The sequence below is a fragment of the Glossina fuscipes genome, unplaced genomic scaffold (assembly GCF_014805625.2).
Source record: "Glossina fuscipes isolate IAEA_lab_2018 unplaced genomic scaffold, Yale_Gfus_2 1, whole genome shotgun sequence".
NCBI lineage: Eukaryota > Metazoa > Arthropoda > Insecta > Diptera > Glossinidae > Glossina > Glossina fuscipes.
Genome location: NW_023998415.1, coordinates 14,493,178 through 14,520,249, shown reverse-complemented (window position 1 = coordinate 14,520,249; position 27,072 = coordinate 14,493,178). Strand labels below are relative to the sequence as shown.

At 32.8% G+C, this 27,072-nt stretch overlaps 1 pseudogene; it reads left to right on the top strand.

The window, feature by feature from the left end:
• Positions 1 to 16,674: 16,674 nt before the first annotated feature.
• The window catches only part of LOC119632425, a 20,802-nt pseudogene continuing 10,404 nt past the window's right edge, over positions 16,675 to 27,072 (top strand).

Genomic DNA, 27,072 nt, shown 5'->3' with positions numbered 1-27,072 from the left:
TTAATTTTTCTGTTCTTTTTTTTTTTTTTTTAATATATGTACAAACTATCAAAATTTTACTTAAATAATTTCTAGGAATTCTTAGCGCATAACATACTGTAACAGCACAGAGGGGTGCACACTGCTATGCTCACGCATTCATATAATAATGCTCGAGATCGTTGCATGGAATGACTATACTAGCTTTGATTATGCCCCGTTGTACATATTACAGCTCGTTAGTATTGATCACGTTAATATTATTGATTCCAAGCGTATAAACTTCATGTGGACTATGAAACGCGTAAAAAATTAAAATTTATTGCATGAATAAAGTGTTGTCTACATAATCCTCTGGGGTGCATTTTTTTTTTCACATTTTTTAATTTTTGCTTTTGAGAGTGTGCGATAATTTGAACAAATTTATTTATCTATTTTTATTTATTTATTTTTTTTTGGAATATAAAAATTCGGCTCTAATGTCATTGAAAATAAGTTTTTCTCAAAAATGGAAGGAGGCGTAAATTGGAGCGGCCATAAGTGATCGTAGAAATGAAACAGTTAACGGGTTTTTTTTTTTTTAACAGAGTTTGGGACGCTTCCGTGGAGTAAAACTCCTTTGCGATGTTGCCTGAGCGAATTCAATAATTACTTTTGCATTATCCGTCTGATTGGCCGAGTAGGCAACAGTCTCGACTAGCAATTTCAATGGTCGTGGGTTCAAATCTCAGATGCGGTATAGTTTTTATTAAAAGCCGATTGCCTTAGATATGCTAGTGCTTTAAGACTTTACTACTTATTAGAATTTATTCTCTGGCTAAATTAATAATAATAATAATAATAATAATAGTAATACTTTTACATTAATATATTAACATGAACTTATTAAATTAATAATCAATTATTTTAATAAAAATAAATTACTAAAAAAATTAATATAATAATTTGCCAGCAAGCAGTATAATTTTATTAAAACTTGATAACATAGTTAAACTGACCTCCTACCTAGAAGGTGCTGTCAAGACAGTAGTTAACAATTTTTATTATTTACTTAATCAGAAGAATAAAGAAAACCAATTGCATGCTTGCTGTTCCGTTTACGTAATACGTACGACAACTGTTTCTGATAGAGACAATAAAACATTATGTGACATCGAAAATGTTTATTATATAAATTGCATTCAAACGAAAAATTCCGGCTACTAGTCAGATATAATTGAATTGTTCTGATGCTATATAAACACACAAATAGTACAAATTTCACCCTTGTTACCCAAGTAGTTTCTATGAATATAATTTTGAGAACATGGCATTGTATTTTTTATTTATTTATTTATTTATTTTTATTTTTATTTTTTTTTGATTTTTTTCTTAGAAACTAAATTCTCTTTTCCTTTTCCTTTCTCTGTATTTCTATTATATTATGGCTTAAGGTTTTTCAATTAGAGATGAAAAGTGCAATTACAAGGATTTGATTGTGCATTAGATGCCATTATATGGCTGCAAATTTTCAGTTATGGAAAATTTTTCATAGTCATTGTAATAATAGTTTTTATTTTTATTTTCATTATTATTATTATTTTTCTTATTTTGTAGAGGTTTGAAAATTTCTCTATTTATATATATTTTTTATAAATGTCTGCCTTTGGTAATTTCTTTTGTAGGCGGTTTTAATTGTCATTTCTTTTGTCTTTTCCTCTTTTTCTTTTTTTTTTTTTTATTATTCTATCTTTTTTTCACATTTTCATGGGTAATGTGTATATTTGTCCAAAATATTACTAAAATGTCAACGCTGAGGATTTTTTTCGCTTTGTGTCAATTAAATGCCGTTTTCTAAAGAATTACCTGCAGATGTGTTTGTTTTCTCTGTGGACAAAAATCTTGTTAGCAATAAAAGTAAGAGATTGCAACAAATGAACACCTTTCAAGAAGTCAGAATTATGATATAAAAAAGAAAAAAAGCGATTTAAAGCGAACGCGAGGGAAAAGGACAGAGAGAAAGTTGTATTTGTGTCTCCTTAGCTTGGGACTAGACAGCCGCCATGCCAAGCGAATGTAAGAAAATTACAAAATGATAATTGCGGATACGTGCCATTTATTTATGTAGTCGCTCAAGAATATTTTGGATTATGTTTTAGATTGATATCATTTTTATACCCCACACAACTGGTAGTCGAAAGGCTTTCTAAGTTTGTGTGCCACACGCAGAAGGACCTGAAATAGAACTAAATGTTACCAAATTTTTAGCTTGTCTGTCCGCCTGGCCTATGGACCGCAATTTTTAACATAGTTTAATGAACTTTCGCACATTGACGTCGATCGAATTGAAAAGGGCTCGGATCGGACCACTTTTTCGAGCACATCTCATACAATGCCTTCCTCTTACGGTAATATAGGATATTTTACGGTAGGCCGCGGTCCGCCACAGGTTAGGTTTGAGCTTCAAATGCGAAAGATTATGATAGGTCATCAACATTTCTTTGATATACCAAGAAGCCATATTTATAGGCCGGTATCGTAATGGGTGCAGAAAAAATCGGATTACCATTGGAAGCAATGTGGAGAACAAGGGCAGATTCATAAAATCTGCCGATATAAAACATAAACTACTGGAACTAAGAAGAAGCGATCTACGTTTAGTCACGGGCTAAAAATACGGGTATGTCCGGTATCGACTCATGCAGATCCTGCCAAGGGACGAGTGAGACGTTCCTTCATATACTACGTGCATATGAGGCCATTTGCAGAATCAGATCATTTGTTTGGCGATCATTTCGACGGTATTCATAGGAATCCTAAAACCGGAGGGCTCGGGACACGGGCGGGTACAATATATCGTCTAAGTCGCGGTACGGATTGCCAACGCGATTCATAATAATAAAAATGATGATGTCAAACTGATACGTGTTGATAAAAATAGTTGCTTATGTCATCGGCAATCTCGCATGCGAGATCGGGTAGCTAAAAAATTGATTAAATTCTCAAGCTTCGATTATATTTTCATTAAAATAACTCATCAAAATGCCTAATAATTTTTTTTTGTTTTTTTTGAACTCAAAAGTGGAAAAAGTCGAAATGACCAATTACTACTATTACAGGTGTATCCTTGTGTTGAGAGAGGAGAACAATTATGTCAATAAATAAGGCTTGTTCTTGGACGCGAGGGAGACGCGTATACGCATCGTAATGTGTAATGTGTTAAAATTACGACTTGAAAAGCTTGTCTAGGAATTATAAAATTGCAATTGTTGAATTCGCCCATTTTAGTGGCGTTAAAATTGAGAAAGTGCGTCTACATAATACACACATATTCGTAAATTATCTATTTTGTGTTAAATCTCCGTTATATTCCCTATTAGGGTATATTACTGCTTGGGCATATTAAATCGAAACATTGCTTGCGATTATTATTATCGTTGTTTATGTTTTTTCTCATTTTGGTCATATTGTGCGGAAGCAATATGGCTTATACGGGTACTATATATATATATATATATATATATATGTATGTAAAATGATTACGCTTTCATTGCACATATGCAATACTCTTAAAAAGCAGCACAAAGGCGTATTATCTTCTTGTTTTTAGCAAAACGGAACTTAAATATTAAATTACCCCAAAATCTTGAGAATAAATAGGAAGGAAAAAGATCATTACATGCAAAAAGATACTAATCGTATTGAGTTACATTATAAAGTATACCTCAGAAACTGTTCAAATTAAGAAGAAGAAGAAGAAGAAGAAGGAAAAAAAAAATGGCACAGCAATAAATTTTATATAAAAAAAAAGGAGAAGAATAACTTTAAAAAATTGATCACAACAGATGACGTTACTCTTTGTTTTACTTTTTTTTTTGTTTCATTTTTTTTTTTTTTCCTAGAGCACTTTACTTTTATTTCGTAAAGAGGCCATCAGAAAAAAGAGAAACAAAAGTATGCTTCCTGGGGTACGATTAATAATCTACATAAATGGTAGGCATTGTTAACAAATTAAAATCACTAAAAAGTAAGGAACGTTTCATTATGTATGACAAGCAAACAAACAGGATTCTTATCTTTAAACACAAACGGTCAACATTTGGGTTAACATTTATGGACATACGAAACAGACCGCATTGTTTAGCGGCAGATGTTCGCTTAAGAAGCATCGCCAACAATAAAACTGAGATAAGCTGACTTTCGACATATATATCGATCACATGGTGCACATTCATTAAGAAAAGACACAAATGTTTATTTTTTTTTTTTGTTTTTTTTGTTTTTTTTTTGTTTCTCTCTGTCATGCTTAAATGAAAATTTTGCTGATATTATAAATAGGAAAAAGTTCTTGCAAATTTCCTTTTTGCTTATTTAACATTTATGTCAACACTTGATATAAATTGTTTTTCGAATTGATTTTAGAAATAATTGAAAAAAAAAAAATATTGTATATTCAATTTTTCAAAACATTTGCAACGCCAAGAAGCGAGCTACAGAGACGCCACAAAAAAAAATATGTATTCTTGATCAGCATCAAATTCTAAGCCAATTTAAGTATGTCCGTCTGGTCGTCTGTGTAATGTTTGTTGTCAACATTCTTCTCGCCGTAAAGACGTAGCAGTCAAATTCAAATTTGGTAAAAATGTTAGAGGTTCTTGCATACTGGTAAGCGTGCGAGAATGTCTAAAATTGGTCCAAGGACGCACCCACAAAATCACTTAAACTGAGAGTAACTCTGCTTATCAAAAGCAATTAAAAATTGGTGTTTTACTCATCACTCATAGACTATAGTAGTACCTGTACAAAAATGACCACGCCTGCCCAATATTGTAGTGCATTAAAATTAAATATATTTTCGATCACTTTGAAGTGCGCAAAAATAAGCTTTAAAAATCGCATAAAAAATTCTTGGCCCGTCTCAAATTTAGCATGCACCTGGGTATGTCTGTATGTTCGTCTGTCTATCTGCCGAACTGTGTAGTACTTGTGGTAAACAATCTCCTGCTAGCGAGAACGAAGATATCGCCTACAATTTCGCAAAAGACTTTGGCAATGACTTAAACTTTTGAAAGAATGTGCCTGTAACGCCCATAGGACTACGGCATCAAGACCTTTACTTTGAAAATCGAAAAACTCAGCCGCTCTCCCTCGATATTATAGAGCATGAAAATTTTGTTCTTTTATAGCATAACGGTGATGTATATAAAAGATTCGGTCGCAACTTTCTTTTCTTGGCCTAAAGTAAGGTGAGCACCAATAGTGAAGATTATCTTCTCTATTCAAAAAAAAAAAAAAAAAAAAGGAAAAGCGAGAAGGATAGTCTAGTTGTTTTCACAAAGATAAATACTGTGAGGATCCAAAGTCGTTCCTCGTTTTGGCCTCACGGGTTCTCCGTCTCTGGTTGGGGAGAGGGGAGTGCTAGGAAGTAAGTTAGCGTAAGAATAGGACGGGTATAGGATAATAATCGGCTAGAATAGGATAGGAGTAGACTAATATACATTGAGAATAGATTAAGAATAGGATAGGAGTAGAATAAGGTCACTTTAGTTACTTTTTAGTTAGTTGAGTTGGAGAGTCGAGCTTGGGACGTCGACACGAAAGATTGCGTTTTTGTCTCCGAGGTAGAGAGTAAATTTAAGCTTAAAGAACATTACTGAAATAAAGAGTCCCTGTAAAATTATAAATGTCTTGTTTTTTTTCCCTGGGCCACTGAGCTGCCCCAGCCTAGGAAAGGGACGAAAACGTCCTCACAATACGTTGTTCATATTACGTTTCGTAGGTGTATTCGCAATCTTTACAAGATAACGCGGAACTCTGAACGAAGCAAAGATCCAAGCATTCGAAAGTATGTATAAGATTCTATTCACAGTTGCAGATTGAATAAATAAAACCCAGCATACAGAGTTGCAATCTAGCGAAATTCTTGCAAACATTCTGTTCTTAATTTTCTTGACGTTGCGTGAACATTGATTGTTAGAGCAGGATTACAATTAATATAAGCATAGTGTCGAACAATTTTCTTTTTCCAATAAATATTGGAAAATGTATCTTTTTCATTGTGCGGAAGTCGCTAAGCTTAGCTAACCTGTTACCTAAGTCAAATTCTTCGTTTGCTTAGAGAGGAGTCGGTATTCAAAATTTCTAATTTTGTGTTCATACCTGCGAATGGTCTTCTGAACTTTAAAGGAATTGCTTGTGATTATGTCAACTTAAACCTAATTTTACCAAATATTGTTAAAACGAATTACACCGTGATGTGACTTTCAGTCACACCTATAACAATCGATAGATCAAAAGAAGAAATAATTACAAGAAAAATCCTATTTGTTTAACACCGACAGTCCTACTGGATAAACTTTGGTTTAATACTTAGTCCGTAAACAATTTATTGACACTGATAACGCAGTTTTTTGTTTTGACATCGTATGCACAATTAATTAATGCTTTTCTATTCCCAATTTCGTCCTTGGTTGGTTACTTTCTGCCCAAAATGCATGAATACCTTCTGATGATGTCAGTGTGAACAGTGTGACACTGTGATATAATACTATATGTATATATAGGTGTAGGGGAACGAAACTTCATGCTGATGAAGGATTTTTCTATCTTTTAAAGGTTCGGTGCGCAATGGTTAACATATGCAAACTATTCAAACTGCATCAATACAATGTTTTATATATTTGTGATTTGCACGTAAATCGGTACCAGGTTTCTTTGACGACGTGAAACACATTGGGGATGGTGGGCGGGAAGGAATGAAAAGCGAAATAAAATTTCATTTCAAACTCAAACCATTTTTTTTTTGCAATTTACAAATTTCTCATTTCTCATATCTAGCAGCGCAGTATAGCTTTTTCCCGATTTCCAAGTCTCTTACTGTATTTTGTTGTTCAATAGATTCTTTTTTTTTTTATTATTTGATATTTGAAAATCTTGTTGTTGTAATTAGATGACCACTCCTAATTTAATCCTTTTAAAGGTTGTGTGCACACAAATTACGTTGTTAAGTTTCATAAATCCACTCGTTTGTCTTAAAATTCCAAGTACTCGGAGCGTGGATGTGCGGTGCATTATATTGTCGGTGACTAATCAAAGGCAAGTCACGTTTGTATACTCTGTCAGCATAAAGCGTTTAAAAGAAAGTTGCAATTGCAGCTAGTGAAAGAAAAACAAGAGAAATGGCAAAAATAGTTTAGTAATTTAGTTTAATTACACTTTTGATTAGTAAAAGTAGCGGAGCAGCGGAGCAGCGGATTACCGTAGCACGGAGAAGAGGAGAATATACATACACATACATACACACACACATACATATATATATATATATATATATATATATATATATATATATATATACATAATATATGCATATGCACACAGAGAGATAGAAAGACAGATATATACGAAATGCGAAATGAGAAGAACGGAAAGTGAATGAAAAACTATTTAAAGAATTTAATTAAAAGTTAAGCAAGATATGTGTGTGTGTGTGTGTGTGCAAAATCTAAAAACTCCATCATCCAACATTAAAATACGCTTTGGTGAAGTGCCTTCATATATACGATGTGTGCTTGTTGTTGTTGTTGTTGTTGTTGTTGTTGTTGTTATTTGTGCTAATTGGCAGTTTATAGGGCTCACTTTTGATTATTGCCTCTTATCACTTATGAATTGGCTTGTATAACGCGATTTAATTGTTGTTATCGCTTTACACTGCTCATTACATTTCATCTAAAAGTTTCTAGTGGCATTAAACCTTTAAGCCAAGAGCTATATTTATTTACCCTAAGTTTTTAATAACATTTTTTAATATTTGCGAGAAGTATTTCATAATAAGCAATTTTATTGTATGAAATCGAATTTTTTAATATAAAAATTGTTTATTTAGTGCACAAAAATGATAATATTTCCGACCATTTTTGATGTCTTCACTTTCAAGACGGGTGTGCACAAATATTACTCTTCATAAACGTATAGGTGAACATTCGACGAGCGACTGATGGCATATTCTAAGAAAAAAGAACAAAAAGGAAAAAAGGGTAGTGGAGCAAGAAAATCGTAATCCCATGACAAAATCGATAATAGTGGTTTTACCCTGAATGGGCATACAATAACTTCTAAGCTTGTATTGGAGTGCCCTCAAAGGTTGAATGACTTGCACTTAGTATGGGTATAAGGACATTTAGGTATCGCAGGCAACGAAAACGCTGACTGTTTAGTCAAGAGAGGAGCGCAAAAGATTATGATAGGTTTGGAACGTTTGTTCGGAATAGGATCCACATCAAGAAGTTGGAATCGCAATGGGCATAAAAAAAAAATCAGCAAGCCATTGGAAGCAGAGTGCAGAACAAAGGCAAGCTAAAAGGTTTCTAAAATCTTCTGACATAGCATACAAGCATTTCGAAATACGAACGAGTGATATACGTCTCGTAAATGTCTTCTAAGAAGGGCCTAACTCTCTCAGCTACCGCCCGAAAAATATACAGGTATCTTGGATACCGGTCGATGCAGATTTTGCGAAAGGGCGATGGTAACGCCCCGTTACATCCTGTAGAATGCGCGGTCTACTGTATGCACATATCACGTGTTTGGCGAACATTTTATAACGCCGAACATCGTATGACGTTCCAAACTTAAGAAGATGGCCGGATTCATACGAATCGTAAAAGAAAAAAAAAAAAAGAAAAGAAAATCGCAATATGGATTACCCACTGCATTATAATTACAGTAGTAGTCTAAATAGTCGACTTTTGCTATGCACGACAGAGAAATCCATCCCACTGCTACAATAGTCTTGACAGTAGATTCGGAAAGTATTTACGCAAGTTATGCTGCATTATTTCATAATTGGATCGTTTAATGCAAAAAAAACAAAAGGTATATATGTATATATAAGCCATATTTATTTTATTGGGCCGATAAATAATTATTTTAGAAAGTTTTCAGAAAATATTTCTTCAATCTGTGGTTTTAAAAACATTGAAACCACTTTGTTAAAACATTTGATTAATAGAAGATAGCGGTTATCCCTTGAAGTCGTACTTAGTCACATTCACCCAGAATATGTTACCCATACGTATAATATGATGAAGATTAGAAAAACGTTGGGACGAAAGCGATAGGAAATGTCTGTTAGTCTGCGAGATGTGTGCTCGATCAGTAAGAGTTATGCCTTAATCCAATGATCGATTACTCGTTATAGCTGCTACTACACATTACTCGTGATGAAAATAATGTTTAACGCATTGGATATTGAAGCTAAAGTTTTGTTGTTGTTTAAATACGTAATTTTGGTTGAAGGGTCGAAAAAGTCCTCAAACAGTCCTCAAAAAATTGCAAGACGGAGTAGAAAATTTGTTTCCGCTTCAATTTTGGAGAGGTAACATTTTTTGAAAAGACAATTGAAATATATCTATGTAGTGTTTCTGTTGCGTATGAATATTGCTTTAGATATCCGTGCATTCATCTAGTTATGCGTATATATTTTTTATGTACACCTTTGAGATGAATTATTCAGTATGAAGCTGTGACTCTATTTTTTTTTTTTTTTTCTGTTCTGCATAGAACGCACAAATTATTGTCTCGATTTTTCGGAGCAAATTCAAATGTAATTAATATGTCGAAAAATCGTGAAGCGAGAATGCATTCTGTTCTCGTCTCCTCTGATATTCAATGCATGCAATGGTTCCTTCGAACAGTAATTGTGTGAGAATTTTAGTTTTTTGCTTACAATTTCCCCCTTAACATAGCGTATAGCACACAATTTGCCTTAATACTCATCAACTAACTGTCTCCCTTACAAACACACATACACTCACCTAGATGTATTAAATATAACATACTTTCAAATCGGAATACAAATGCATATAAATTGATTCATTTATCTCCATATCTCCATATCTCCATATCTCCATATCTCCATTCAATGCATATCTTTCGATTTTGTGTTTTCGTAGCATACAAAAAAAAACACAAAAACAAGAAAAAGCAAAAATATTGATTTGCTAAATATTTCGTGTGCGTCATATAGTAGTACGTTAGAGGTTACATGTGAATCCGTATGATGTGGCAAATGTCATAATTTGTAAAAGCTTAGCAGAGGGTTACAAAATTTGTTTAAATATTGAATTAATATTTGTCTCCCCCTATGGGCATTGCCATCGTTTTCACTATTCGTCTAAGTGTCCTTCGGTTTGCGAATATTATTCAAATATTTTGCACATAAATTCCGTCAGTAGCTAAACAAAAATTTAATATTTGATTTCAATGATGACTGGCAAGGGCACCAACATTCTGACCATCGATTCTTGATCGATAACTTTGTCTCATTGTCACTTATCAATATTTTTCTAAATAATTTCGATATTTATCTCCGCTTTCTGTATTTCACTTTTTATACCCACTTTCGAAGCATGAAGGTATATTCGTTTTGTCAAAACGTTTGCAGCATCCAGAAGGAAGCATCGGATCATTCGTAAAGAAAATATACGGTTGATCAGTCTTGAACAGACCGAATATTCACTAAATATTCGATCACACAGCAATGATAATTTAAGTCTGATTTACTGCGTTGGGAATTCAACCCTGGTGGGCAGACTTATTAGTCGCGTTACTTAACTATATGGCTACGCGGTAAAACCAAAGATGTGGAACCACTGAACCACTGAAAGACGGGGGTATATGCATTACGTTAAAAAGCTTGCAAAACCCAGAAGCAAAATTCAGATATTCTCTAAAATAAGTACATTCTGGAGCATTAAAAAAATTCTGAATCGATATTAGCTTGTCCGTCCGCTTGCTTACCTCTCTGTTTGTGTAATGTGTGTAATAAGAATGCTCCTGGCCGCATTAAAGAAGCTGCCGGTATAAAAATTGGCAAAACTCTTGGAATTTTTCGCATATATTGGTTGGTTGGTAATGAAAATGCGCCAATTCCTTCGAAAGCCATGTCCATACTACAAGTTAACCTAAGAATATCCCCGTTTGCAAAACCAAAAAAAAAAAAAAAAAAAAAATGATTCTCTACTATCAAAATAAAGCTACAGATATTTCCGCGAATATTTTATAGGTGATCCTATAGTACGATTAGTACCTTTGCAACGCCCAGAAGCGAGCCTCTAAGACCCCTTAATTTATATACTGGGGATGGAAAATATATGCTATGAACCCTATCCAATGTAATATTGTCTTGTCGCCTATTGGCAACGATGCATCCGCGTATGCGATGTCATGCGTATGCGTTGCACTGTTCTGCAATGGTTGAAAGAAGCAATCGGTGAATTGCGTAATCTCTCAAACTTCTAAAGAGGGCAATAGTTAGTGCCCGGTACAAGAATAAGATAAGATTCCGTTGGAAAGTGTTTAGCCGCTTTATTTATTTATTTAATCAATTAAATTCCGCTACAGAACAAATCCTTAGCCGAATGTAAGCTACGTGGGTGTTACTTGCGTTATACAAGTCTCGAAAGTGCAATTAGCAATTGGTTATGCCTTATAATGCTTTTAACCTTATTAACGGACAAATCGGACAGATCAAGTAAGTGGCAATGATCGTTGAACATTTTCCAGTTTACCCGAAACGGAATGAACAAGTCATAATTGGTTCGGCCTTGTGGTAGCTGCAAGAGCATGAAATGTCTTGAGACCCTATTGGGGATGTGAATATTAATTAATAAGTACTAATAAAGCCGGTAAAACCACATGTCTTTTTATTACCTTAAAGACAAAAGTTATACCCCAATATTTCACGCCTTTTTTCAAGGATAAGCAAGTCAATGAGTTTCAATTTATTAATATGCATTGAAAGGGTTGGCGTAGGATCCATGTCTCCTCTTGACATGGCTGGCATACAATATGATTTGAAGAGTCAAATGCAACTAATGCTAATACAACAAATACAACAAATATTAAGTGTGTTAATTCTGAATTAAATGTAACGAGAGTAACGCTATCCACGATCTCTTAACGATCTCCTTGAAACGCTTAAAAATCGTAGTAAGCGCCTAGAGTGTAGACTATGATAATCTAAAGAGACTATGAAGTAGAAAGAGATGAAGACTGAAAATTAACAAAAAAAAAAATTAAATGAAAGTTTTTTTATTAAATAATCCTATATCCCGCCTATTATTGTTATCCATTATTATTATTGTTATTATTATTAATCTATTATTATAGCCAGAGAAATAAATTACAATCTTAAAGTCTTAAAGTACTAGCATCTAAGGCAATCGGCGTTATTGAAATATGATATGAGTTATATTATATTTGAGATTTGAACCCACGACCATTGAGAGTTTCTTTGCCTTTGCTTTTTCTCCCGGATTCCTTTGTCTATATAGTAATTATAATAATAATAATAATAGTAATAATAAATTTTGTTTTTACTCCGGCTTTCCAAAACAAACGCTATATAATGCTAAATAAATTAGAAACAATGACCATAGGTGATCTATTATCTATCTATAAAGCAAGTGTGCAAATCATTAACATTGTTTTAGTTTTAGATAACGCATCCAATTGCAACATAAATACAGTAAAAGTTCCTTATGCGCGGGGGATGCGTTCCATAAAAATGCCGCGAATACAGAAACCGTGAATACGGAATAGTAAAATTATATGGGATTATAGGGGATACGTTCCTAGGTGACAAAATAAAAAAAATTTAATTAATAAAAAAATCAATTTAATTGAAGTTTTTGAACATTTTGATTAATTATTCTAAGGCTTAGGCAATGGTTTGAAGGATTTGGTAAGTTGCTCTTGCTTGGCAGCAGTCGCATTAGCAATTTGCCTCTCAAAGACCAGACTTCGTTGCATAGACGGATCAATGTTTATAAAGAAATCGCGTAGTTCATTTGTCATTCTTAACCGTTTGAGTCCTAAGCAGCGCGATTGCGCTGTTCAGATTTTATGTCGAGAAAAGCGAGCATATTTCGAGCATTGTGGACAACTGACAACTGGTGCGTTACGTATTGTCGAAGTCGAGCGCTTAGACTTACTGACGCAAGTAGATTACACAGCTCCTTTTAACGTAAATAGTACATTTTACAATAGGTGAAATAGTAATATAATAATGTGCTTACAGATTTTCTTTTTCGATTCATTATAGGTATTTAGGGATGCACCAAATTTAGAAAAGTTAAATAATAAATCGAGATTAATTTTTCACTTACTTTGTGCGCTGCTTCGTCTAATCATTTTAAAACACACAATTACTAATAATGAAAAGAATTATTAATTGAAGAATACGGAAGAATACGTCTGATCACTTCGCAAACTGCAATAAAAGTGACGAAGCGATCAAAAAATGGTATTTCTCGACATAAAATTAAACAAGCGCTATCGCGCTGCTTGGGTATTTTCGTAAATATATAGAGAAAGCGCGATCGCGCTGTTTAGGATTCTTCGACAGTGTTTTTTCAATAACGTCTGGGACTCAAACGGTTAAACCTTTACTAAGATTTTTCAAGTTAAATGCCACGTTTCCAGTGCTTGTTTAAGCTTCTTCTTCAATGGGCATTTCCTCCAAGTCGGTTTCAGTCAAATCTTCTTCATTTTGCGATTCAAGCAATTCCTGAATGTCACTTGATTCTATCGGTTCGAACCTATCTCGTCCTATTCCATTCGGGATTTCGGCTATGTTTGCAGTCAAAGTTCGTACTTGCACAGATTCTTCGTCATTTTCCGCAGTCAGAGCAGGCCACAGTTTTTTTTCAGCATGACTTCAATGCGTGTGGCTTCAGTTCTTCCAATGATCCTTTTATGTTTACGATGCAAAATTTCTTCCAGCATTCCATAACATTCATATCAGGATTACATTCCATATTATCCAATAGGATTATGAAGGTTCGTCTAATGGAATAGAGCTTAAAGGCCTGGATTATTCCTTGACCCATAGATTGAAGCAAAGCCGTCGTGTTGGGAGGTAAAAATGTCACTTTTATATTTGGATGCATAGTTTCAAGTTCGCGAGGATGACCGGGTGCATTGTCCAAAACTAGAAGTGCTTTAAAGTCTAAATTCTGTTTTTTTTAAATAAGTTTCAACTTCAACAAACAAACAAAACAGTTCCGGAACCAGTCACAACAAATCCACGAATAAAGAAATTTATAGCCGCGAATATGGGAATTGGTTCGCATTTTTTTCATCGGCGAATAGTGAAACCGCGAATAAAGGAAGCGCGAATAAGAAACTTTTACTGCATTTCAACGTAAATTTTATTATTCTTATCTTATCTTATCTTATTCTTATTCTGCTGTAGAATATTATTATTTTCGACAGTATTCAGTATTGGAAACGGAATAAATTTGCCGTTTGCGGATGCGTTAATATTTTAGATAAGGTTTCAGCTAACTAATCGAAAATCCTAAAGATATAGTCAAACATTTTGCCTTGATCCAAGGGATCATTTAAGTCACAAGGGATCAGTTAAGTAGCTACGTAAAGTAGCAGACAATAACTCTATATAAGTAAACTTTCTCGCTCGGGGATCAAAATGATCGGAATGACTTTGTTTCTTATTATTTAAAGCTTGATTTGGAAATTTAAAACAACAACAAAGCAACAATTTAAAAATAATTTATTTTTTTTTGAAACAGGGAAGGGTCTATGGGCCAATTTAGCTGATTCTAAACTTGAATTGGGAAAACAAGGAAAAATTTCGTATTTAAATTCAAGTTTCTTAAGATAAATTCGATGACATATCGGTCGCCTGCGGTGGCGATAAAACGAATAAATTTTATTTAATGAAAAGAATTATAAAAGAAATTTTTCATTTTAATAGCCATAAATCCTTTCATCATTAACTTTATCATATAATTTCTGGCATGAACACACACAATTGCTAACAATTAACCGACAACCGTTAAAAATTAATTTGGACTTTAATAGGAAGACACATTCACGAGCCGTTTTACACACAAAACGAAAATCATTTATAAACCAAAAACCAAACATACAAAATTATTGTTGTTGTTGTTGTTTTTTAAATTTTTTTTTTTTAAAATAAACAAGAAATGAGAAAGAAAACAATGCAATAAAATTTTGATTTAAATCAACGTAAACTTAAAAGTGATGAACAAACCCTTGAAAACATATGCGGGTAACGCAACAGAGGCAATAGAAGCGCTAAGAATGTTCAAATAAATATAACACAATGCAATGATATCGAGAACATTTTTCAAATAGCGTTTAATTTTCACTAATTGTCAGTCTATTTAAAATGTTCGGATTTCTTATTGTTGTATGCATACACATATACATACATACATACATACATACATACATGTATAAGTATTTTTTTTTTTTTTTTTTGTGAAAGAAAGAGCAAAAACAATCGAAAATGCCAAATTTGTACTACGTGTGTGTATAATTGGCACGCAGGGTGAGGAAAATTTTTAGAAATACACTGAACACTATTTAAGTCTTACCAGCATTTAAAGCAGACTATGATTTTATGACTTTTTAAAGAAACAAATATTTGTAAAAGGTATGTATAAAATGTATAAAAGTCCCTGATACTTTGTCATCCATCATCAAAGGGTGGCAACACTCAGAAGGAAGCTTCAAAAAAATCCCATAAAGCAACATGAAACTCTGAATCGATTTAAGTATGTCCATCTGCCAATATGTTCAAGGTCAGTGTGATGAATATTGGCATGCTAAGGGCTACCAATTTAGCTGAGGCGTTTGAAATTCTTTCTAGAGAAACGTAAAGTGAGAAAATGTCTTATTTCAAAAGTCAAACAATTTGCTTAGACACAGCGATGAACATTCCTTGAGTGATCGCATAGTATTTGTACACGACTCAAAAAAATAGGTCACGTCTACCCAATAGGGTAAACTGTCGCAATTTAAGTTCTTTGGTCAAAAGGATGTTGGGTATAAAACAATCGGTTGTAGATGAATATGATTTCCTTAGTTATTGGTAAATGGGATGATGTCAATTGGTTAAAGACTCTTTCCAATTAAAGAGTCTCTACGCTATAAATTACTGATGAAAACTTAGAAATTTAAAAACTTTTGAAAATCTTATATATGTTATGGGTCGGAAGAAATGCAATAACATACTGCAGATGAATGAGTGGAGAAACATTACAAAATAAACTCAGCAACTTAGGTTGAGTAAGACGCTTTAGCTTTCCGTGACGTGACGTGAGCATATAAATTAAAGGAAAAATGCAGTATTGTTGCGTTGGTTGATTTCCAATTGAAACTCATTAACGAAAGTTGTTTACATTTGTAAATTTATTGTTCAAATTTTAGTTAAATAAGTTTCCTCTTAATTAATTATTTTTTAAAAACAGTTAAAAATAAATAATTTAATTTCCTTCTATGTCAATTTAGCTGAAAAAAAATATAACTTTGCTGATGACATCGTGCAGGACGTCGACAGTGAGTTTTGCAGATGACAGTGCCCTCGTTATGGTGGCTAAACACATTAGCGAGGTCGAGGAGACAGCTAATGGGATAGTCGTATATGTGAATATCTGGTTAAGAGCGGTGGGGTGGCTCCTGGCTGAGCATAGAATCGAGGTCGTGCTCATAAGCAGTCGAAAAAATTTCACAAATATGTACGGAAGTTGGTCTACCACACTTAAGTAACTTGGTGGGATCATTGACAACCAGCTAAGCCTTGAACAACATGTCCAGTAAGCCGTGGAAAAAGTTGTCGGCTACTAGGCAGAGGCGATCTTGTGATTCGATGCATCTACGAAAAGTATGGAGAGTTTGGACGCAAATGACTGCCCTCAAGAGGGGCAATCAAAAGGTGGCAAGCGCGATGGGATATTGCAACGAAAGGTAAATGGACGCAATCGCTCATCGCTGGCGTAGCGAAATGAGTCGGCAGATGGCAAGGTGAGGTAAACAATTATCTCACCAATTTATCTATACCGGTGCGGGCATGATTGTTCGCCACTATGCCCGAGCTGTGTAGACACGGAAGAAGCCATGGAGCACGCGATCTTTAGTTGCCCGAAATTCGTGGTGTGCGATAAGAGAAATAGGAAGCCAGTAAAGTATATCATTAGCGTCCCATCGCTAGCTCTTTTTGCCATCAGCCTCTGAGAACCAACACCTATCAGTGAAGCCGTGAAGGAGAGTGGTCGATAAAGTGCGTGGCGAATCGTGCACGCTACTGATACGCGTCAGTCATATCTTTGGAAGATTTATACGTCCGGCTCGTATAGGGAAAAAAAAAATGAAGGTAAACAAACACACACATGCACACGCACCCACACATACTGATACAAACACTTGGTTTGAAATTCCATATAATTAATATATGAAAGGTAAAAGACGTAAAAATTATTCTTTGTCAGAATTAATTAATTAAGAATGTGAGAAAGTATTTTTTTTTATTTAGAATAACTGTTCTAATTAATACACTTTACTTAAGAAATTTTAAGCGACAAAAAAATTTGTTAAAATATCGTTAAGAAAAGGTGTGTGTGAATTTTGCTTGATTTAGTCTAAAAGGTATGATAAAATGAGTGTTTAGGGTGTGTCCTATATATATATATATATATATATATATGCGTGCATGTTAACGTTTCAAAAGTTGAGATATTAATTTCTTTTTTTTTGTTTAATATTTTATGGCTTTAACTGTACGAACACAAGTCCCTTCATATTCAACGTATGCGATGATATTCTCTTTATGAGTTAATTTATGTATAGTGTTGCCTTTGGACTCGCGTAGTTAAAAATGAATTATGCGGTTCAAGTGGAACATAGCTTTACACACCTTTTAAGGAAAACATTACATTAGCGAAGCTATAAAAAAATTATGATTTTGTGACATTATTATGACGATAAAATTCCAGTTGCTTTTGCGAAGCTAACTTAACTACAAAATGTAATTTAAATGTTCGAATTTTGAACACTCCCAAATTATGTTTCAATTAAATTTCCAATAACATTAGAAAAAAAAATAAAAAAAGGAAAATTCCAATAACCAATGGTTTGCGAAAACAGAATATGAAAGTATCGTTGTGTTTATTTTCTTCGTGATTCATTTTTAAAGCATTTTCCAAACAGTGCGAATTCGAAAAAAAAAGAATATTTCAAAAAATTTAAATTCCCTAGCATTAAACAATTTGGACCCGCAAAAAAGCTCCCAAAAAAAGAAAAAACTAAAAAGTATTTACTGATTCGAAATTTGACATAAATAATTACGAGATTTATTCAATAATTCGATTTAAAATTGATCTTAAATTGATTAAAATTAAGAGCAGTCACATCGAATGTTAACAGAAAGCTTTACTATGTCTATTATATACAAACGAAATATGTCATGAACATGCAAGCAAATATTTTATTAACTAATAGGTTAAAGGGAAAGTTCTATCGTATTTTATTCATGTACTTTACTTTTAACACAAACGCAAGAGATTTGATGTGATCTCCAACAGTTGTAAGATCAATGCCTAACTCTTAAATGTGGATTATTTTTCCAACATGGATCGCACAACATCGTTATCGATTACTTTCTTGGTGGCTCAAATTCCCGGAACGAAGTTTGCTAAACTATCTTTAACAAGTTACGAACATTTACAATAACTTTTCCAAATATCGTACATAAATTTTTACATGCAATTGATGCTTTGCTTCCTGTTTGGGAATTCATACAAAATGCAGTGTAATAAATGCACTTTAGCTACGGACATGTTTTTCACTATAAATATCACAACTAAATGATGAACGGTAAAGAAAGGACTCCTTTTATATTAAAAGCAAAAAAAAAAAAAAAAAATCCGAATGACTCACTAGCCAGATGTTTTTTTTATTTACAAGAAAAATTACCTGCCTATTAAAAAAAACGACAGAGCTTTCCCTCCAACCTATTATTACCTCTAATGTGACTGCAGTATTCGTGCAAATAGTAATCTCTTACTATGTTAAGAAGGTAAACTGTCAAAAATGTGGACGTATTGCTGACTATGTCGACGCTATGAACAAATAGTTTACAGGAAAACTAGAGACAAACAATTACAGTGAGTACCGTTCTCAAGAATTTAGACTTTCTTGTATTTTAATATGGCCAATCACTCAAGAAATTCATCTTGCTCGTGTAACACGGAGATAGTGAGTGCTATATGCCCAATCGTTAAGTGTTATTGCGCCTTTAGCGACCCAATTGAAATCTATCGAAATTGAGATTTGAATCCGCGAACACTGACTTGGCCGTCGTGATCCTTACTTACCCTTCTTATGGGATAATAGGGAGCATTCTTCAACACACATTTTGCATTTCAAGGCACATAAAATTCACATCGACTCCGCAACGTAAATTCAAAGGATCATTTATTAGGCTTTAAAGAAGCTTTAAGTAGAAAACACACACGCATATATATATATATATTTGATCACACGATATATTCGTTTTTAAATGTACCTATGCAGCCGATAGTTTGCTTTTATCTTCATTCATAGAAATTGCTTCACTCTCACATAGCGCTGCGCATGAAACAATATCCTTAAATAATCAATAAAGATTCCGCCGCGTATTAAATATAATTTCGCACAAATCTTTACTATATTTTGACAAATTCTGACATAACAAACCTTGACTTTTGAATTAAAAATAACAAAAAATACTAAAGATACAATCAAAAGAGTGACACAAAAACAAGTACAAGATAATTTAAGAAAATTATATTCGGTTGAGACCGAATTTCTTATACCCATCACTATTATTCTATATTCGTGGAATAATTTTGTGGAAACTTATCCATTAGGAAAGTGTATCTGTTGCAGTTTATGAGCAACGAGCAAGAAATAAAGAAAGCAAAAGTCTTTATTGTTTTTCCTGCATAGACATGTGGGCGTTGTAGGCGTCTTGTTTGAGAAATTTAAATCAGTTTCAAATCATCTTCATTTTTACAAACGAACCTGTACTGCCGCCCGAAGTCAAGGCGTTTTCAGTTTACATGATACTAGAAAGTCTATCCGTCGACCGACTTTGCTCATTTTCAATAGCAATCTGCGTGCAAGAACTTCAAATGTTCCGGTCAAATTTGAATCGATAGCGGCCAGTATAACATTTATAGGGGACAGACGGAGATGAGGATATGCTTAAATCGATTTAGAATTCAATGCTGATCCAGAATATATATAGACTCACTGTGGGATCTCTGAAGTTTCGCAAACGTTTCGACAAAATGACTATACCCCGCAACCTTCGGTAATGGGTATAGAAACACTTTAATAATTTCTTTTTAATTACAACAAAGGCGTTGGCAATATTGTGAAAAAATGTTAAAGCAGACCAAGTCTTTTGTACAAGTTTTTTGTTGTTGTCAAGTAGTACACGCTTGAATTTTCTCAGTACGCTCTTAGTCCTTTCCTCTTGTTTTTGCATTATTCTCACACTCATCACGTAATATCTCATAAAATCTCTCTAAAAATAAATCATTCATATATCATATAACTGGCAGACACACTCCTTTATGAATTGTAGCAAGAAAAAATAATCGTTGCGGGCATGCAAGACAACAAGATCATCTAATAATAAAAGGGGTTCGTTCGCTGTGGCATATTTGTGTAATAAAAATACACATACATATAATGAAAACTTTGAATTATTACGACATTGAAATGTGTCTCGTGTTCATTTAAGTCTTCTTCTTTCATTCAGTGCGGTTTTCAATTTCCTTAGTTGTTTGTTGTCTCCTTTTAAATAATTCTTTAAGTCTTCACGTTGTCTTTACATTTTAATTAAGAGTTCTCCCCATTTTCCTCAGTCTTTTTGTTTCCCCTTCCCAACCCATTTTTGTCGTTTTAACATATTCGGCAGTTTTAAGAGTTCTTATGTTGTATGTATATATATATATACATATATATATATATTAGTATTTTTATTTATTTAATATTTGGTGTTCATTTCGTGAGATCAGAATTCAAAGAACTTTACTTACAATACGACGTCATAAATAGAATTTCGATTTTGGTAAACAGAAACCATAAGCGACATGATTATCAGTTTTTTTTTTTTTTTTTTTTTTTTTTTTATGTTTTAAAACAGTTTTTAGTTTTTCTGTTTGCAAAAAACAAAACAAAAAAAACAAAAATTTCAGTTGAAAATAATAAATCCAGCATATGGACAAATAAAGGCGCTGGAGACGTGGGACATGGTTTCTCTATTAAATATTATTATTATTATTAATTTCGCCAGAGAAATAAATTCTAAGACAAAACTCTTAAAAGCACTAGCATCTAAGGCTATCGGCTTTTATTGAAAACTCTACCGCGCTTGAGATTCGAACCCACGACCATTGACTTGCTAGTCGAGATTCCTCGCCTTCCGCTACTCAGGCGGATCTCTCTATTAAATAACTTATATTAATTTGCTTAATACAGTTATTCGTATTTTTCAAAATAAGGCGTTAGATTGGAAGTAGTCGAAAAAGTTGTTCGATTCGAAACATTTTCATAAGCGTTCGTCCTTAGGTCAAAACTTCGTCGTTGTATCAAGTTTCATCGAAATGTCTCAAAAAATATGACATAAGGATTAGCATTGAAAATCTCATATAAAAGCTTGATCTAAAATGTAGAAAGCTCCGTCCAAAATCTCAATTTAATATTGAAAGTAAGTGCATTTTATACAAGAGTCTATCTATCCTGTAATTTGTTTGAACTTATGGCACAATGGTACAATTGTGGGTAACAACAACCTACTCTAAACCCTAATATTGATATACTTTAAGAGTATCAATCGAAGAATCTTCATCCGTAAAATATCTTGTCAGGCTGAGTAATCGCGTAAACATTTTTCAAATATCTCTTCGCGATAAGTTCAATGAAAAAGGAAGACTGCAAAGGGATCGTATAGTGGATCTTTTTTTTGGAAATTAATTTATATTTGTTCCCTAAACTCAATTCTTTTCTTTTTTTTTTTTTTTTTTTGCTTACCATTAACTCCAACATAATTAACAATTTCAAAGAATCGAATGTCCTTTCTATCTTATAGGAGTGCAAAGGGTAAATGTATTTTCCAAGTTTATATTTTTATTTATTTAAACATCATATCTGCATTGTTATATTGTTCCCGTTGGACGACAATCATCTCCGTTATTTTCATCGCCATTGCTGTAACATTTACTCATTATCTTTCTGGATAGATTGTTAAGTGTATATATGTAACAAAAAAAAAAAAAAAAAAAAAAAAGAAAAGATTTTTATTTAAACTTCGCTACTACGGTACTAAGATATCGTGAAAATATGTAGATATAACTTTTTTCCTTCTTGTAGTACCTTCTTCGACATCTATTTAAAGTTTCATGCGAACATATTCAACTGCAGCAGAATGTTATTCGTACACAAATTACATAACTGAATACGATGCTTGTGAAACAGTGAGTTCTGATTACCTGAGAAGTCATCAAAAGCATCATTACATACAAAGTATGAGACCGGAATCTGTGCATACGATTCGACAACAACGGAATAATCAAGTGCATATACTGCAAAAGATAAAAAGATAGGTCAAGACCGCGGTAACTCCGGTAAATTCGTTGAAAAATGAAGGTCATGTCATTGACATTTTCCTTCGATTACGGCGATGTTCTGTACTAAGAATTTCTTTCGCTAGGCCTACTTGCTAAAAAGGAATATTATTCGGGTATTGTGAAGCAGATGAAGCCAGCAATGAGATCGATAGATTTGCAAGAATCAATAAAGATTTTCCATTTCACAAAATCATTCACTTTATTTTTTGATCACAGTAGCGTACATTTTTATATATGCCCGTGAAAGTTATGGTAGATAAATTGCTTTGCTTTACAAATCCGTAGCAAATGCGAGGCGAAATGGTTGTATGTAAGGGCTAAAAATATTCTATTCGAAAATAAAAATCGCATTGCAGTTTCCCGCAATGGATAATAACGCTATAGAACCTACTGATAACTGATTTTGTGTAGCACGAATTGGATGATTCCGAATTGGATGATATGTGATTTCAACAAAATGACGCAACGTGTCATACATCTCGTAACACAAGTAATCTATTAGGGGAAAAATTTAACCAAGGAGGATTTGCCACCAACATCATATGACATAACTTGTGCACAGATAGACATGAGATAGACTCTAACCTATTTTATCAAATCTAAACTTGTCTGCCCGCTTGTCCATCCATCATGTCTGTGTTCTTGTATTCAATATTTTCTAAACAAAATTCGTGCACATTTTCAATTTGCCATAAATATTTATTTTTATCTTTTTAGATCCAAACTTATTTAAGGATTGCAACAAAAAATAAGGCTTCATATGTCATAAAATGTATAAGGACTCTCATGAAAGCAAGTCCTTGTATGACGACAAAGTCTAATTTGCAATTTGTCGCTACGTAAGCAACTGGTAAATAATAAAGTCTTCGACAAGTAAATAACGATTGTCAAATTTAGATCACGTTAACGTTTAAGTATACATTGATATGAGGGCTGTCATGAAAATCGTGCCCTTTAAATAATGTATAAAAACAATGTATAGTTATTGGTGTATTAATAATTAGGTAAAGTATTGTAGGGTATCTAATGGTCGGCCGTGCCTTACTATAGCATTCCTAATCTTTTTTTTTCTTTTTTGGATTTATGTTAAGTCCAACAAACTCACAGAGACCCTATCTTCTAAGACTATTTCTGTTATTAGTGGAATGAAAGCACATTTATACGGAAAACTCGATAAAAAATTGAAATTCTATAATTGAATAAAAACAATGTTGAAATTTTGCTAAAAACGAGGGTCATTTGCATCAAATCATTTCTAAATGCAAATGTCATCAACAATTATCTCAAAAAAAAAAAAAAAAAAACAACGAATCATGCATCTTTTCCCGTTTTGTTCTTATCGTACCCTGCAATACTTGTGGTGCAAGGCGATATTGGGTTAACGCAGACGTATGCAACGCCCAGAAGAGGTTCAGATAGATTCAATCATTGATTCGTTGTATGTACCAATTTAGAATCACTTTCTAAATCGATCGAAATTGATCTGCGTGTTTGTTTGTCTGTCCTTGCCTCCGTCTTTACTTTTTTGTATTCAATCTACAGTTCGCAATTTTTTAAGATATTTTGATGAAACGTGGTACACGGATGAGTTGTGATCCAACGACGATCGCTATTGCAAATGATCCGGAGCAGACCGCTTTTTCGATTACAGTTTATTTTGAAAAGTCCTCATATGAATAACTGCATTAAAGAAAACTGTATAAGATATGTTATCAACGGCCGTATCCTACTTTTTTTACTATAACTATATATACTAATATAGTGTATAGCTCTCCTCGCTCTCCTCCTTTTAGTATCGAATTTTCTTCATATTCAGCTCGATATGCTTTTACATCTATTTTACACGATATCAGTGCTTATACGATTTTTTTAAAGAATTCATACACGGACGTAACGTAAGTCAAAAGACATATTTCAAAGTAAAATCTAATAAAATAATAATGATATGATAGTGCATATTATATATATTAACTATAAAAAGGATGCCTAGAATAGATGGTGTAGGTAGGGCTTTTTTAAAAGGTAACAAACTGCTTACGCAAAAAAAAAAAGAAAAAAAAAAAAACCAATGAATAGGCAGAAATTGAACAAGAGGTGCTACAGTCTTAACGCATCTGCAATATCAGCAGAATTATGTATGTAAACTTCAAGCAGAACGGTAACTATAAGAAATTCATGATCAAGTTCATGAACTTGACGTTTGTGTGTACAATCAAGCAGCCTGCAATGATAGCGGCAGCAAACATTAGTATTGTTTTATTTCTCCTTCGAATAGTATAAATATATATATATATATTATGATTTATTATTTAATTTGCTGATACCGTTTCCTGGATGGTCGCGCTGTGTTGATAAGCAAATTACGTCTGCATTGTCAACGCGTTCTTGGTATCTGTTCTTAAGCTGCGTATATGGTGTGCGCGTAAAAGAAGTGTTTATTATTTGCCTTTTTAGATATAACATAAATTTTGTATGCTTTCAACAAACTGACATATGCGTAAATATAACACGCAGAGAAGGCAAAGTTATTATTATTGACTTAAGACACGACTTTAATTATCATTGTGAATCCACGATACAATATCATATTAAATCTCTGTCGTCATGTTTGTGGAAATTCTAAAAATTTATTATCTTTGAATGAAAAAAAAATAAAACTTCAAATGAACCTTACATTCTGATTGATAGTAATACGCAGCAGATTTTATTTATCTCTTGGACAATTATGTAATTCGTTATCTGTGATATTGAAATTATTACAATTCGAAGGAAAAGTATTTTAAACTTTTTGAATAAATTATCAAATACTTTTTTTTAGAACATCATATCTGATAATTTATTCCGTTTATAATCAATTTTGAATTAACTATATAGATTCATATAAGTATTTGAAATCTATATATGAACCGATAACGAATATTTCAATCTCTACTTGTGATAAGTTTTATAAATTTCAATAACTTTTTTTTTCTCCTTGGTCTACGTAATTTTATGCTAATTTTATGCTGCTCCCGAATCGTCTTGGTCGAACTATGCCCTTGTATTTATGTATTTATGTATACATAGTAGCCCCATAGATAAGATATTCTAACGATGCCCAGTGATCCATTAAACCGAATCATTAGCAATACTCTCGCTTTGTAGCTGCGAAAGCCGTGTCAACTTCTTGCTTACATCTGCATTTTTACGATACGGTAAGCGGTTCGCTGAATGATCGGAATATCGGTAAATTTGAAAGGATTATTTAGTGTTGAAGAGGATGTTTGCGTTCCTTTTGAATTCGGTAAAATTATACGAAATATAGAATTTTAGATGGGTATAACGAATGCGACTTAAACTACAAAATAAACGTTATCTTGTTTACGTTAGACTTTTTAAGTTAATCACAAATAATATTTTCGGCTTTAGGTAAGCGAGAGGAATGACTGCTCATCGCAGAAGTGTTCTGATAGCAAAGCAAAACAAATTATACTTCCGCGAAGCTTCATCTTCTCTTCTGATTTCTTTCGAAATTTTTTTAAAACGACCAAAAAATTATATACGAAAGAAATTGTATGCGGTTATCGTCGAAATTGTTTACACTCTCCACTAATTTCAATATTGATATATCGCACTTTTCATAGGTAAGATTCTTTTGTACGTATAACATTCTTAAGGTTAAGAAATAACTTAAGGTTAGACTTATCAAATGTAAATTAAAAATTCGAAGCGTTTAGTTCGCGTTAACTTGAGACTATTTCTCAACACATCATCTTAACCAGGCGATCGATTTCGACATCGATTTCATATAAAATCATAGTCCGAACACCTTTTTACTTTCTATCTTTTATACCCTTTTTGATGTGCAAAAAAAAAAAAAAAAAAAAAAATAAATAAATAAATAAATAAAATTGTTGCCTTTGTCTTATCGGTGATCTTATGATGAGATGCATCATTTAAATAAAATACGCTTACATATTAATAAATCCTAAAGATTTTATTTGCTCGATTTATTATTTTGTTTTATATATTGTGTAACGTTGTTTATCAAGTGATTCAGGCAAACAATGTCAAATATTGTACTTGAATTTGAAATAAATTTCATATACATATGCGTAAAATAATTTTAATTTCATTTAATTCCAAATCTTGCAAATATTATATATATTCGCGCGTAAGTAAATTGTTGATATATACTTTGGTTTTTTTGATTTATAATTTAATTTCATTGTGATCCTTTTACATTATTACAATTATTTATAATTTATTGCAAAGTAAATTAAGCGTTTACACGCATAACCATGCTATGACGAAAGAAAAGCTATATATATATATGACGAAAGAAAAGCTATATATATATATATATATATAGATAGAGGTTTACTGAACTAATTTGCGTTGTCAAACGCGACGAACATGCCTGTCATTCATTACATAGTCAAATATAAATTTTACCCATTAACGCTGGCTGTAACAACACTAATGATATATTACGCAATGCTTTTGTCTTGTTATTATTATTATTATTATTATTATTATTGTTGTTGTTGTTGTTGTTATTTTTGTTTTTAATTCTTCATCTGGATATCAAAGCTTAAACAGGATGATATATGTATATAAATTTTTTTTT